Here is a 14,466-nt window from a genome sequence, read left to right as displayed (position 1 = left end):
TGCCTTTATAATTATGTCAAAGTAAATTCTTTTTATTTGTTCTTAGATACATATGACAGTAGAATGTATTTTGACATATTATACATATATGGAGTATAACTTCCCATTCTTCTGATTGTTGTGGAATTACATTGGTTATGTATTCATACATGCATGTAAGAAGTAACATCTGATTCATTCTATTAGCTTTCCTGTTTCTAATCCCCCTTCCTTCTCTTTATTCCCCTTCGTCTAATCCAAAGTACTTCTATTGTCATATATAACCAAAAAAGATGTCTAAAATTAAAATTTTTAAATTAAAAAAAAACAATCATCAGTATTTAATGACTTTAAATAGTACAGACACAGGATGAGAGTTGAGCTTTGGGGAAGTCATTCTGACATGACATTGTTGAAATGTAAACTGAGAAGGTGGTTGAAAAAGAGTGGGAATTGTGGAGAAGTGCTTTTCTACCTTGAGCATCAATTCCCTAAAAAGCTTACTAACATAGTCTGCTGGGCTCCACCCCAGCACTTGCTGATGACAGTCAGGTAGACCCAGAAATGTGCCCTTCTAACAAGATCTCACAGGATTCTGATGCTGCTGGTCCAGGAACCACACTGTGAGCACCATGGTGTCAGAGGAGGAAGGTAAACAAGGCAGAGGAATGCGGGGGGGGGGGGGGGGGGGGGGGGGGTTGTTAATAGCTGAATGCAAAAGGACACTTCAGAGGTCTTTAAAATTTGTAACTGATGGTATGTGGGACAGTTGTAAATTTTTAGTCATGCTTATTTCCAGTGTAAATCATCAGTATTTAATATTATCAATGATATTGTATTCCTGGTCCTAACACTAACTGAATTTAATGAATAATGCACAAGCTTATCTCTTGAGTTTTTGTTGGATATGAGCTCTTATGCAGAGGGTATAGAACTGAGAGGCTAGCCAATGCAAAATGAGGCTTTTCAGTACAGGTTCTAAACCAGAATTTCCAGCTTTCAAATTTTTATTATTTTCATATCTTATGGGAATAATGACGTATAATGGTGTAAAGGTTGACTATATTACAAACAATACACTTGAGTATAAGTCAGACAATTTAATGGGCCATAGAACAATGTCATTAATGTTTTATATAATTGCAAATACTAACAGTGAAGTATTTCCCAAAGTCATGGAATTGACAGGAATAATTCTTAATTGGGCAATTTATCTAAGGCTCTACTCAGAGGAGAGTTATTGCTGAGGCAAAACATCATCAGTTATATCAGATTATCCTTATATCTTTGTTTCACCTGCTCAGAAGCTCTGTCACTTGTACATCCCCTACAGGGTCTTAAATTTATATCTGGTAGCACTCTGCCTGTCCTTGATGAAGGTTTATAAAATTGAAACATCTAGCTAAAAAACTGCATGGGGGTTGCCAACTATCAGAGAGAGGGAACATGTAACTGTAATATGATATCATTTAAGGAAGCAACTTGTTGAAAGGCGAATATTAAATTTTAATTGTACATAAAGAACAATCACCTAAGTCTGGTATTTGATTTGGAAAAATATTGTCTGAGCAGCATTGCCTGAAACCAGTTTCTTGGCTGAGGCCAACATAATTGCTCAAAATGGGTTTACCTGATGTGACCCCAAGACTGGTGAAACTGGAGCTCAGTCCTGGTGTGGTGCCTGTAGTTCTAGCTGTGGAGGTGATGGAAACTGAAGTACCAGTAGAAGCTGAGAAAAACAACAAAGGAATTTCTCATCTACAGTCTACTTGGACTTTATTCCCAATAGGTAATTAACTGGCCATTCATACCTAAGAGTTAAAATTTCAATAAAGGCATCCAGCAACATAGTACCCAGAAGTCCTTATGATTTTGTGCTTTAATGTTTTATTAAATGTTTCAAATTAGTAATTGCATTTTTTTTTTTTTTTTTTTTTTTTTTTTTACAAAGACATCTTTCTTTGTCTTGAGTTGGGTCAACTAGTTCTCTTTAGATTTATCTCAATTATTTTGTTTCAAAGTAGGACAAAAATCAGAACCTCTGAAATCATTCTCTACTTACCTGAATGCCCTTCAGGTGATGTCACTTCATTGTTTGAGGCTCTGGTTGTTGTGTCAACTGATGGTTCAGTGGTACCTTTCAAAACATTGGAAAATATCAAGATTTTTGATCAAGTAGATTATGCTGATCCTTTTTAAAAATACCTTTCACTTTTTTCTATATACTTCTCTATTTCTGTTCCAATAACTACAAATTTGAACATAAAACCTGTATGAGAAACTCCTTTAGGGAGATTAATAATAAGGTATCCTAATTGCAAGCTAATTTTTTTTTTTTTTTTGATTCCCGAGATTAAACTCAGGGGCACTCAACCACATCCCCAGCCCTATTGTGTATTTTATTTAGAGACAGGGTCTCACTGAGTTGCTTAGTGCTTCACTTTTGCTGTGGCTGGCTTTGGACTTGCACTCCTTCTGCCTCAGCTTCTGGAGATAATGGGATTACACTCATGGACAACAGCACCAGTTACCTACTTTTCTATATTCACTTATTTGAGTAATGGTTCTCACCAAATGCTGAACATTAGAAGCAACTGAGGCTTTAAAAAAAAGTTTTTCCAAGATTTCATGTTAAATGGGTCTATGATAAAAAATTTTCTCAACTCAAATATAATTTTTAAAAACCACAGCAAACTACATCTTCGATACAGACTCACAGCATCAGAAGCTCCAGGTCAAGTATACCACGAACACTATAGACTATAGGCACAAACAGGGACAATTGTGTGATACTATAGAAAGACCATCTAATCCAGCTGACCCACTGTTACCTGAGAAATTCCTAGTGAAGTGTTTTGACTTCACATGCTTCATTCCCTACTACCTCTTTCTACTCTTCACTATAATCCATAGAAAAGAAGAACATTCACAATGATAGAAGTTATCTAGGTAAAATTTGATAGGCACACGCTCAAAAAATAACTGATGGATGAATTAAATCTTCATGCTAGAATACACATGGAGCAGAATTGATCTCATTAAGAATAACTCGGAAAAAATAAAAATGAATTGGAAAAAATAAATGGTTTAACCAGGCTAGAGAGAAAATGGATTGAGGAATTACATGAGCCCCACTTTTGTTTGCTTCTGGAAACTGTTCCTATGTTAAACACATTCTAGGCTTTGTTAATTCTGACTATGCCAACATAGAGTTAAAAAGTCTGAGGGTCAAACTGGGGACCCAAAAACATTTTGATAAATGAATAAAAATAACTATATGATCTCAGAAAAAAAAAAAAGAAAAGAACTGGGACACACTTACACACTCCATCTTACTCTTTTAAAAGCATGGACTATACCCTCTACCTACCCGATTTGCTCCTAGGAGAAGTTGTGACTATTCTACCTGAGTGTCCATGGCTAGTACTAGTGGAGCCTTCAGAAAATCCTGTGGTTTTTAGAGCCAAGACCAGTATATGGGGTTTGGAGAATACATATTATTCCTGCAAACCCTATGAGTAATTGAGAGTCTCCAAACTTAGAAAATGAAGAAAAAGATCCTCATAATTTTCTTGCTCCACCAATGAAATCCAAGTTAGGGCCTAATTTTACAAAAGGAGGGCATGGATCATAAATGCATATGCAGCACAACCAGAAGAGTGGACCTCACCTGAACCAGTGGATGCAGTCTCTGCCTCTCTAGGTGTGTTGCCACCTTGAGCTTCAGGGGTTGCTCCAGAGGATGCTCCAGGGGTGCCTGAGATTTATCAGGGAAAAAAAAAATAAGTCAGCTCAGAAAACCTCAAGGAGGGACTTCTTATCAACAATGATCTGGAATATATTTTAAAATAACAGATGGATTTACCCTATAAAATTCACTGGCATCGGATATTCTTTCACAGGGTAAATAAGGTAAATCAGTTAATTCTGAGAATGTACTGTTTGAATTACGTTATTATTGTTAAAAATAGCATAATCGTGTCAATAAATCATGACTAAAGCTTGATATCCTTTTCCTTGTACACTAGAACTATCTTATGATCCAGTTTTCATCTTTTCCCCTCTTGATTACTATCTTACTTGTTGTCTTCATTGCTATCTTAACTATCCTCTTAAATGTATTACTTATTGCAACAAGATGGTTGTTAATTTTTGTTTCCCACTTGGCACTGGGTAACATCAGTTAGATTTACCTAATCTTTCACCATATTCCACAGTGACTCTAAGAGGTATTAAGAACAAAACTCAAACTAGATCTATTTATGCTTTTCTAGAGAATTGGCAACACCTCTACTGTAATGGTCAGATTCCCCAGGTAACACTGTCTCTGAATAGGTTTGGGGCAAAAAGCTCTCACATCTACTGCCTGGATTTCAACTGCTTATGCTCCTTCAGTACCTGTGGTTCCAGATGTGATCTCACCAGCAGAGACAGTGGTGGTTGAATCAGCTCCTCCTCTTGTTGCTAATGGGAAGAAGAATGGTGCTTAGGTCTATACAGAGAGCTAGGAAGAAAACACTCTTTGAAGAACACTGCATACTTTCAATTTTGTCATCATTTCCTATTCTCCATTGTTACCTTTCCTATATCTCATTCTCAGATTTGGGGATCTCATACAACTTGTATTTGACTCCACCACAAGCCCCTTGGAAGTGTCTCTCATACCTGTTGGGCTTCCAGTGCTGGTGGCCCCAGTGCTGGATTTTCCAGTTGGGTTGCTCCTGCCTGCTCCTGAGGTTGTTCCCAGAGACTCTCCTGTTGTACCTGACAAACACAGTAACAGTGCTTGCAATGTATGCTACTTCCTCTGAAGGAGGAGATAGGAAGATCCAGGCAAAATTTGATATTTTTGTAATTTTCGTGGTTTACCCAATAGCCTACATGCTTTGTTACTGTATGCACTTCATAGACACTAAGCACACATCCCGACTTACCTGAAGTTCCTGTGCTTGTAGCTCCAGTGCTGGGTTTGCTGGCTGTGGTGCCCTCCTCCCCAGTAGGTGGTGTTGTACTAGGGCTTGTGGTTCCTCCTGATTTTTTAAAAAAGCATTTCATAACGCCTTACGCATAAATCAAACTTTTAAATCTCATAAACATCCTCTCAAAGCAGCTACATATTCTTCTCACTTATTAAAAATGGTTAAGTGATGTGCTCTCGTCATCCAGTTGGAAGCCAGAATTTCAGAGAGCCAAACTTCAATCACCTATCCCTAATTTCATGCTGTAACCAGTGCTGCTCAAAAGATCTCTGACAACAGGACAAGTTTTATTATTCTCATCTCTGCTAGAGGCATGGTTTTCAAACTGTTATAAAATGAATGTTAATATAAAATCTAAGTAAATAAGACCATATAACATACAAATTTTTATTCAACAATAAAATACTATTATGTTAAAATTCTCTGTTTGCAAATGCTTGCTCTGTGTTTCACTTCTGATCACATCATGGGCTGTTAACAAACACAATAAACCACACATTCATGGACCAATGTTCAGTAGCCTTGTTCAAATACCTTACTGTCTGATAATTGGGAAATATCTCTGAATGAGAAAACCTTATTAACCAAGTAATTCTGAGTCAGACTTTTGGAATATAAACAAAATGATCAACACTTTAAATTTCAATAAATTTACTGATCCAATGGGAATTGCCAAGTTTCCTTTTTTCCTATTATTCATAAACTGTATCATTTAAATCAGTAATTTCAAAAACTACAGCTTATGCAAAAGGCAATTCATCATGAATTTTAAATCAAAACAATAGCTAACCAAAAATGAGTGTGTGAGAAACACAACAGGCCCATAGATTCTTGAATAAATTCATAAGACCTAATATGCATACATGACACAAAGACCTCCTAATGCTACATAAATTTCTGAATTGTCTTAAAAGAAATCAGAACTATTTAAGTACTCTAAGGAATACAGACACAGGGTGAGAGGTGAGCTTTGGAAAAGCCATTCTGACATGACATTTATGGAGTGTAAACTGGGAATGAAATTGGGAAAGAGTGGGAACTGTGGAGATGTGTTTCTCTACCTTGAGCATCTATTCCCTAAAAAATTTGAGTGGCTCCACCCACCCAGTAGACTTTCCAATTCTCTGCTGGTGGACTAGGAAATGTGCACTTTTAATAAGATCCCACAGGATTCCAATGCTGCTGGTACAGGAACCACACTGTGAGCATCATGGTGTTAGAGAAGGAAGGTAAGCAAAGCAGAGGACTGTAGGAACTTGGGGAAGGGGATTAACATGTGAATAAAACACAGAAAATGGGCTATAAGGGAAGACACCTCAGAGGTCCTGAAAATTTGTAACTGATGGCATCAGAGAGAGTTTGAAATTGAGTCATGTGTGATTTCAATCAAATTATCTATGTCCAATATTGTCAATAGTATTGTATTCCTGGTCCTAAACTGATCTAATTGAATCAATGCACATCCACAGCATATTCTGCTTGGCTTTTGTTGGAAAGGAGCTCTATTACACTGGTCACACCATTGAGAAGGCAGCTGTTGCCCATCAGGTTCAGAGTTCCTGTTCTAACCAGACTTTGTAAGCTTAGGAACTTTTATTTTCTCATCTCATGACAATAAACACATATAACATGTTAAGCCTGACTATGTTACCAAAGAATATACTTGAAAGTAAATCAGATATTTTAAAGGACAAAACATGTATCATTAATGTTTCATATGCAAGTGCAAATACTTACATGATTTGTACAAAGTCATGGAATTGACTTGTGTAACTGGTAAATTGGCCTCTTTGTTTTAGACTGTACTCAGAGTGGTGATTGCTATGGTTAAACCTGTTGATTGGAATATTGTGTTTGACTCATATCTTTGTTCCACCTGATTGGAAGCTGTGTCACTTAGCATTACTGTGGGTTCTTAAAGTTACAACTGGTGACTTGCTAGTTGTTCCTTAGGAAGCTTGAAAAAAATTGATACAACTGAACAAATGGCAAAAAACAAACAAACCTGCATGAGACCTGGAACAATCAGTGGTAGCATGTACTTGTAAGATAATATGGTAATAAGAAGCAACATGTTGAAAGTTTAATTATTTAGATTTTAATTATATATTAAAGCTAATGATATCAAAAGGCTAATAATACTAAATTTTAATTATATATGAGAAATATCACCTAAGTCATATATTTGATTTGGAAAAATATTGCCCGAGAAGCATTCCTGAAACCATTTTCTTGGCTGAAGCCAATATACTTGCTCTGAACTGGACTTACCTGATGTACCCCCAGGACTGGTAATGCTGGGGCTCAGTCCTCCTGTGGTGCCTGCACTTCCAGCTGTGGAGGTGATGGGAACTGAAGTTCCAGTAGAGCCTGAGAAGTACATCAAAGGAACTTCTCACCTACAGTCTACTTGGACTTTATTACCTATGGGTAATCAAACTGTCCATTCACACCTAAGAGTTAAAATTTTAATAAATGCATCCAGTGACATAGTACCCAGAGTTCCCTTTGACTTGGGGATTTAATGTTTCCTTAAGTGTTTCAAATTAGTTACTGCATTTTTTTTTTAAACAAAGACATCTTTCTTTGTCTTGAGTTGAGTCAACTAGGTCTCCTTAGATTCATCTCAACTACTTTGATTCAAAACAGGACCAAAATCAGGACCACTGAAATCATTCTCTACTAACCTGAGTTCCCTTCAGGTGATGTCACTTCATTGTTTGAGGCTCTGGTTGTTGTGTCAACTGATGGTTCAGTGGTACCTTTCAAAGCAAAAAAGAAAAGAAAAAAGAATAATATCAAGGTTTTTGATTAAGTAGATCATGCTGATCTGTTTTTAAAATACACTCCACTTTTTCTATAAAAATTATCTTTTTCTGTTCCAATGATTCCAAATTAGATCATAAAACCTGTATGAGAGAATCCTTTAGTGAAATTAACTATACTGGCTTACAATTAGGATACCATATTATCTGACTTTTTTTTCCCTCATACCCAGGATTGAACTCAGGGGCACTAGACCTCTGAGCCACATCCCCTCCTGATTGTGTATCTTATTTAGGGCCAGGGTCTCACTGAGTTGCTTGGTGCCTCACTTTTGTTAAGGCTGGCTTTGACTTCGCAATTCTCTTGCCTCAGCCTCCCAAGCTGCTAGGATTACAGGTATGGACCACTGAACCAGCTATCTACATTTTTACTATTCTCTTATTTGAGTAGTGATTCTGACTGAATGCTGAATATTAGAAGCAAATGAGGTTTTAAAATATATTTATATATGAATTTTTTCCCAAGGTTTCATGTTCAGTGAGTCTGTGATGCACTATTTTCTCAACTCAAATATGATTTTTTAACCACCATAGCAATCGATGTCGTTGCTACAGACTCACAGCATCAAAATATCAAGATCAAGGATTCCACAAACATTATGGAGCATAGGCACTTACAGGTATAATTGTATGATACTATAGAAAGACCATCTAATTCAGCTGACACACTGTTACCTGAGAAATTCTTGGTGAATTGTTTTGGCCTGTCATGCTTCAATTCCTACTACCTCTTTCTACTCTTTTCCACAAAGAACTGGGACACAATTACCCACTCCATCTTACTCTGATGAAAGAATGGACTACACTATCTACCTACCTGATTTGCTGCTAGATGAAACTGTAGCTATTCTAGCTTAGTGTCCATGGCTAGTACTGGTGGGGCCTTGACTAACTCCTATGGTTCTTAGCGCCAAGACCAGTATATGGGTTTTGGAGAATGCATATTATTCCTGCAAGCCCTACAAATAACTGAGAGTCTCTAGATTTAGAAAATGAAGAAAAATATCCACATAACTTTTCTTGGTCCAACAATATAATCCAACTTAAGGGCCTAATTTTACAAGTCTACATCTGCTACAGGAGGGCATGGATCATAAATGCTTATGCAAGAAACATGAACACTGGACCTCACCTGAACTAGTGGCTCCAGTACCTGCCTCTCCAGGTGTGCTGCTGCTTTGAGCTTCCGGGGTTGCTCTAGATGATACTCCAGGGGTGCCTGAGATTTATCAAGAACATAAAAGAAAAAAAGAAATCAGGAGCTGAGATTGTGGCTCAGCGGTAGAGCGCTCACCTAGCACATGCAAGGCCCTGGGTTCGATCCTCAGCACCACATAAAATAAATAAGGAAAATAAAGATTGTGTCCAACTACAACTAAAAAATAAATATTAAAAAAAGAAATAAGTTTAAGAAACCTAAAGGAGGGACGTCCTGTCAACATGATCTAGAATATGCATTAAAGTAACAGATGGATTTACCCTATAAAATTCACTGGCATTTGACATTCTTTCTCAGGGTAAATATGGTAAATCAGGTAATTCTAATAATGTACTGTTTCAAGTTAGTTTATTGCTGTTAAAAATAGGGTAATCATGTCAAAAAAACATGATTAAACTTTGAAATGTTTTTTCTTATACACTAGAACCGTCTTATGATCCAGTTTGAATCATTCCCCTCTTGATTGCAATCTTACTATTCTCTTAAAGTTATTACTTATTGCACCTAGATTGTTGTTAATTTCTCTGTTTCCCACTTGGCACTGGGTGAGAGCAGTTAGATTTCCCTAATCTTTCACCATATTCCACAGAGATTCTAAAATGTATTAAGAACAAATCTTAGACTTGATATATTCACGCTTTTCTGGAGAATTGGCTATACCTCAACTATAATGTTCAGGTTCCCCAGGTAACACTGTCTCTGAATAGGTTTGGGGCAAGAAGCTCTCATGTCTACTGACTGCCTGGATTTCACCTGCTTATGCTCCTTCAGTACCTGTGTTTCCAGATGTGTTCTCACCAGCAGAGACAGTGGTGGTTGCAACAGCTTCTCCTCTTGTTGCTAATGGGAAAAAGAATGGTGCTTAGTTTATACAGAGAGCTAGGAAGAAAACACTCTTTGAAGGACAATGCATACTTTCAATTTTGTCATAATTTCCTTCAATATTCCCCATTGTTACCTTTCCTATATCTCATTCTCACATTTGGGGATCTCATACAACTTGTCTTTGACTCCACCACAAGCCCCTTGGAAGTGTCTCTCATACCTGTTGGGCTTCCAGTGCTGGTGGCCCCAGTGTTCGATTGTCCAGTTGTGTTGCCCCCGCCTGCTCCTGAGGTTGTTCTCAGCAACTCTCCTGTTGTACCTGACAAACACAGTAACAGTGAATGCAATGTATGCTACTTTCTCTGAAGGAGAAGATGAGGACATCCAAGCAAAATTTTGATCTTTTTGTACATTTACACAACAACCTACATCTTTGATGTTGTAGGCATTTCATAGAGACTAAGCACACATCCTGACTTACCTGAAGTTCCTGTGTTTGTAGCTCCAGTGCTGGGTTTGCTAGCTGTGCTGGCCTCCTCCCCAATAGGTGTTGTTGTACTAGGGCTTGTGGTTCCTCCTGAGTTTATATTTTTTAAAAAAGCATTTCATATTGCCTTATGCATAAAACAAACCTTTAAATATCATAAACATCCTCTCAAAACGACTACATTATTCATCTCACTTATCAAAAATGGTTCAATGATGTGCTCTCGTCACCCAGTTGGAAGCTAGAAAACCAGACAGCCAAACTTCAATCACCTATTTCTAATTTTATGCTATACCCAGTGCTGCTCAAAAGATCTCTGACAATAGGCCAAATTTCATTATTCTCATCTCTGCTAGAGGCATGGTTTTCAAATTGTTATAAAATAAATACTAATAAAAAATCTAAGTAAATAAGACTATCTAACATACTAATTTTTCTTCAAAAGTAAAATACTATTATGTTAAAATTCTCTGTTTCCAAATGCTTGCTCTCTGTTTCACTTCTTATCACATCATGGGCTGTTAACAAACACAATGAGCCACACATTCCTGGACCAATGTTGAGTAGCCCTGTTCATATACCTTACTGTCTGATAATTGTGGAAGATATCTGAGTGAGACAACCTTATTAACCAAGTAATTCTGTATCAGACTTTAGGAATATAAACAGAATAGTCAACACTTTAAATTTCAATAAATTTACTGATCCAATGGGAATTGCCTAGTTTCATTTTTATCCTTAATGCATAAACTATATCGTTTAAGTCAGTAATTTCAGAAACTACAGCTTATTCAAAAGACTAATCATCATAAATCTTAAATCAAAACAATAGCTAACCAAAAATGAGTGTATGAGAAACACAACCAGCTCATAGATTCTTCAATTCTTAAGACCTCCTATGCATACATGACATAAAGGCCTCTGAATGCTATATAAATTTTTGAATTATCTTAAAAGATATCAGAACTCTTGAAGAACTCTAAGTAATACAAACACAGGATGAGAGATGAGCTTTAAAAAAGTCCTCTGACATGACACTTATGGTGTGTAAACTGGGAGTGAATTTGGGAAAGAGTGGGAACTGTGGAGATGTGTTTCTCTACGTTGAGCATCAATTCCCTAAAAAAAATTGGTGGACTCCTCCCACCCAATAGAATTTCCAATTCTCTGCTGGTAGACTAGGAAATATGCACTTTTAATAAAATCCCACAGGATTCCAATGCTGCTAGTCCAGGAACCACACTGTGAGCACCATGGAGGTAGAGGAGGAAGGTAAAAAAGGCAGAGGAATTCAGGGACTGTGTAAAAGGGCTACCACATGAATAAAACACAAAAAAATGGACTACAAGGGAAGACACATCACAGAGGTCCTGAAAATTTATAACTAATGGCATCAGAGAGAGTTTGAAATGGAATCATGTTTGATTTCAATCTAAATTATCGATGTCCAATGTTAATAGTATTGTATTCCTGGTCCTAAACTGACCTAATTGAATCAATGCACATCCACAAGCATATTCTGCTTGGCTTTTGTTGGAAAGGAGCTCTATTATACTGATCACACCATTGAGAAGGCAGCTATTGCCCATCAGGTTCAGAGTTCATGTTCTAACCAGACTTTGTAAGCTTAGGAACTTTTATTTTCACATCTCATGACAATAAACACATATAATGTGTTAAGCCTGACTATGTTAACAAATAATATATTTGAAAGCAAATCAGATATTTTAAAGGACAAAAATGTGTATCATTAATGTTTCATATGCAAATGCAAATACTTACATGAAATTGCACAATGTCATGGAATTGACTTGTGCAAATGTTAAATTGGCCCCTTTGTTTTAGACTGTACTCAGAGTGGTGATTGCTTTGGTTAAACATGTTGTTTGGAATATTGTGTCTGACTTATATCTTTGTTTCACCTGATTGAAAGCTGTGTCACTTAGACATTCCTATGGGTTCTTAAAGTCACACCCAGTGACAGTCTAATTGTCCCTGATGAAGCTTGAAAATAAATGATACAACTACAAATGGCAAAAAAGCAAACAAACCTGCATAAGGATTACAACAATCAGTGGGAGCATGTACTTGTAAAATAATATGGTAAAAGGAAGCAACATGTTGAATGTTTAATGATATTAGTTTTTAACTATGTATTAAATCTAATGATATCAAAAGGCTAATGATATTAAATTTAAATTATATGAGGAAAATCACCTAAGTCAGGTATTTGATTTGGAAAAATATTGTCTGAGCAGCACTGCCTGAAACCATTTTCTTGGCTGAGGCCAATGTACTTGCTCTGAACTGGGCTTACCTGATGTACCACCAGGACTGGTAATGCTGGGGCTCAGTCCTCCTGTGGTGCCTGCACTTCCAGCTGTGGAGGTGATGGGAACTGAAGTTCCAGTAGAGCCTGGGAAGAATACCAAAGGAACTTCTCACCTACAGTCTACTTGGACTTTATTACCAATGGCTAATCTAACTGTCCACTCACACCTAAGAGTGAAAATATTAATAAATGCATCCAGTGACATGTACCCAGAGATAATTATGACTTTGTGCTTTAATGTTTTCTTAAATGTTTCAAATCAGTTTACTGCATTTTTTTTTAAAAGACATCTTTCTTTGTCTTGAGTTGAATGAACCAGTTCTCCTTAGATTCATCTCAACTATTTTGATTCAAAACAGGACAAAAATTAGGACCACTGAAATCATTCCCTACTAACCTGGGTTCCCTTCAGATGATGTCACTTCATTATTTAAGGCTCTGGATGTTGTGCCAACTGATGTTCCAGTAGTACCTTTGAAATCAAAAAATGAATAATATTAAGGTTTTTGATTAAGTAGATCATGCTGATCTGTTTTTAAAATACATTTCACTCTTCTATATAATTCTCTTTCTGTTCCAAAAATTCCAAATTTGAACATATAATCTGTATGACAGACTCCTTTAGTGAGATTAATTATTTTATCCTATAATTAGGATACCTTATTATCTATGTTTTTCTTTTTTTTTTTTTTTTCCTTGATACTGGGGATTGAACTCAGGGGCACTCAGTCACATCCCCAGTCCTACTGTGAATTTTATTTAGAGACAGGGTCTCACTGAGTTGCTTAGTGCATAAATTTTGCTGGGGCTGGCTTTGAACTCTCAATCTTTTTACCTCAGCCTCCCAAGCTTCTAGGATTATAGGAATGGACCACAGCACCAGCTATCTATATTTTTACTATTCACTTATTTGATTAGTGGTTCTCACCAAATGCTGAACATTAGAAACAACTGAAGCTTTAAAATATATGATTATATGAACTTTTTGCCAAAGTTTCATGTTCAATGGGTCTATGATTGAATATTTTCTCTACTCAAATATTATTTTAACCACCACAGCAAACTATGTTGTTGCTACATGCTCACAGCATCCAAAGCTCCAGGTCAAGGATCCCATGAACATTATGGACCATAGGCACACACAGGGACAATTGTGTGATACTATAGACAGACCATCTAATTCAGCTGACACACTGCTATCTGAGAAATTCTTGGTAAAGTGTTTTGGCCCCTCATGCTTCATTCCCTATTACCTCTTTCTACTCTTCACTACACTCCATAGAAAACAACTGGGACACACTTACACACTCCATCTTACTCTGAAAAAAGCATGGACTACACCCTCTATGTTACCTGATTTGCTGTTAGCAGAAGCTGTGGCTATTCTAGCTGAGTCTCCATGGGTAGTACTGGTGGGGCCTTGAGAAACTTCTATGGTTTTTAGAGCCAAGACCAGTGTATATGGTTTGGAAAATCATATTATTCCTGCAAACCTCATAAATAATTGAGAGTCTCCAGATTTAGAAAATGAAGAAAAGGATCCTCATAACTTTTCTGGGTCCAATAATGAAATCCAAGTTAGGGCCTGATCTTACAAATCAGCATCTGCTGCTGGAGGGCATGGATGATAAATGCTTATGCATCAAACCAGAACAGTGGACCTCACCTGAACCAGTGGATACAGTCTCTGCCTCTCCAGGGGTGCCTGAGATTTATCAGGGAAAAATAAAAAAGAAGTCAGCTTAAGAAACCTAAAGGAGGGACTTCTGGTCAATATGATCTGGAATATGCTTTAAGATAACAGATGGATTTACCCTATA

The sequence above is a fragment of the Callospermophilus lateralis genome, chromosome 4 (assembly GCF_048772815.1).
Source record: "Callospermophilus lateralis isolate mCalLat2 chromosome 4, mCalLat2.hap1, whole genome shotgun sequence".
Classification (NCBI taxonomy): Eukaryota; Metazoa; Chordata; class Mammalia; order Rodentia; family Sciuridae; genus Callospermophilus; species Callospermophilus lateralis.
Note: the sequence above shows the minus strand (reverse complement) of the source record.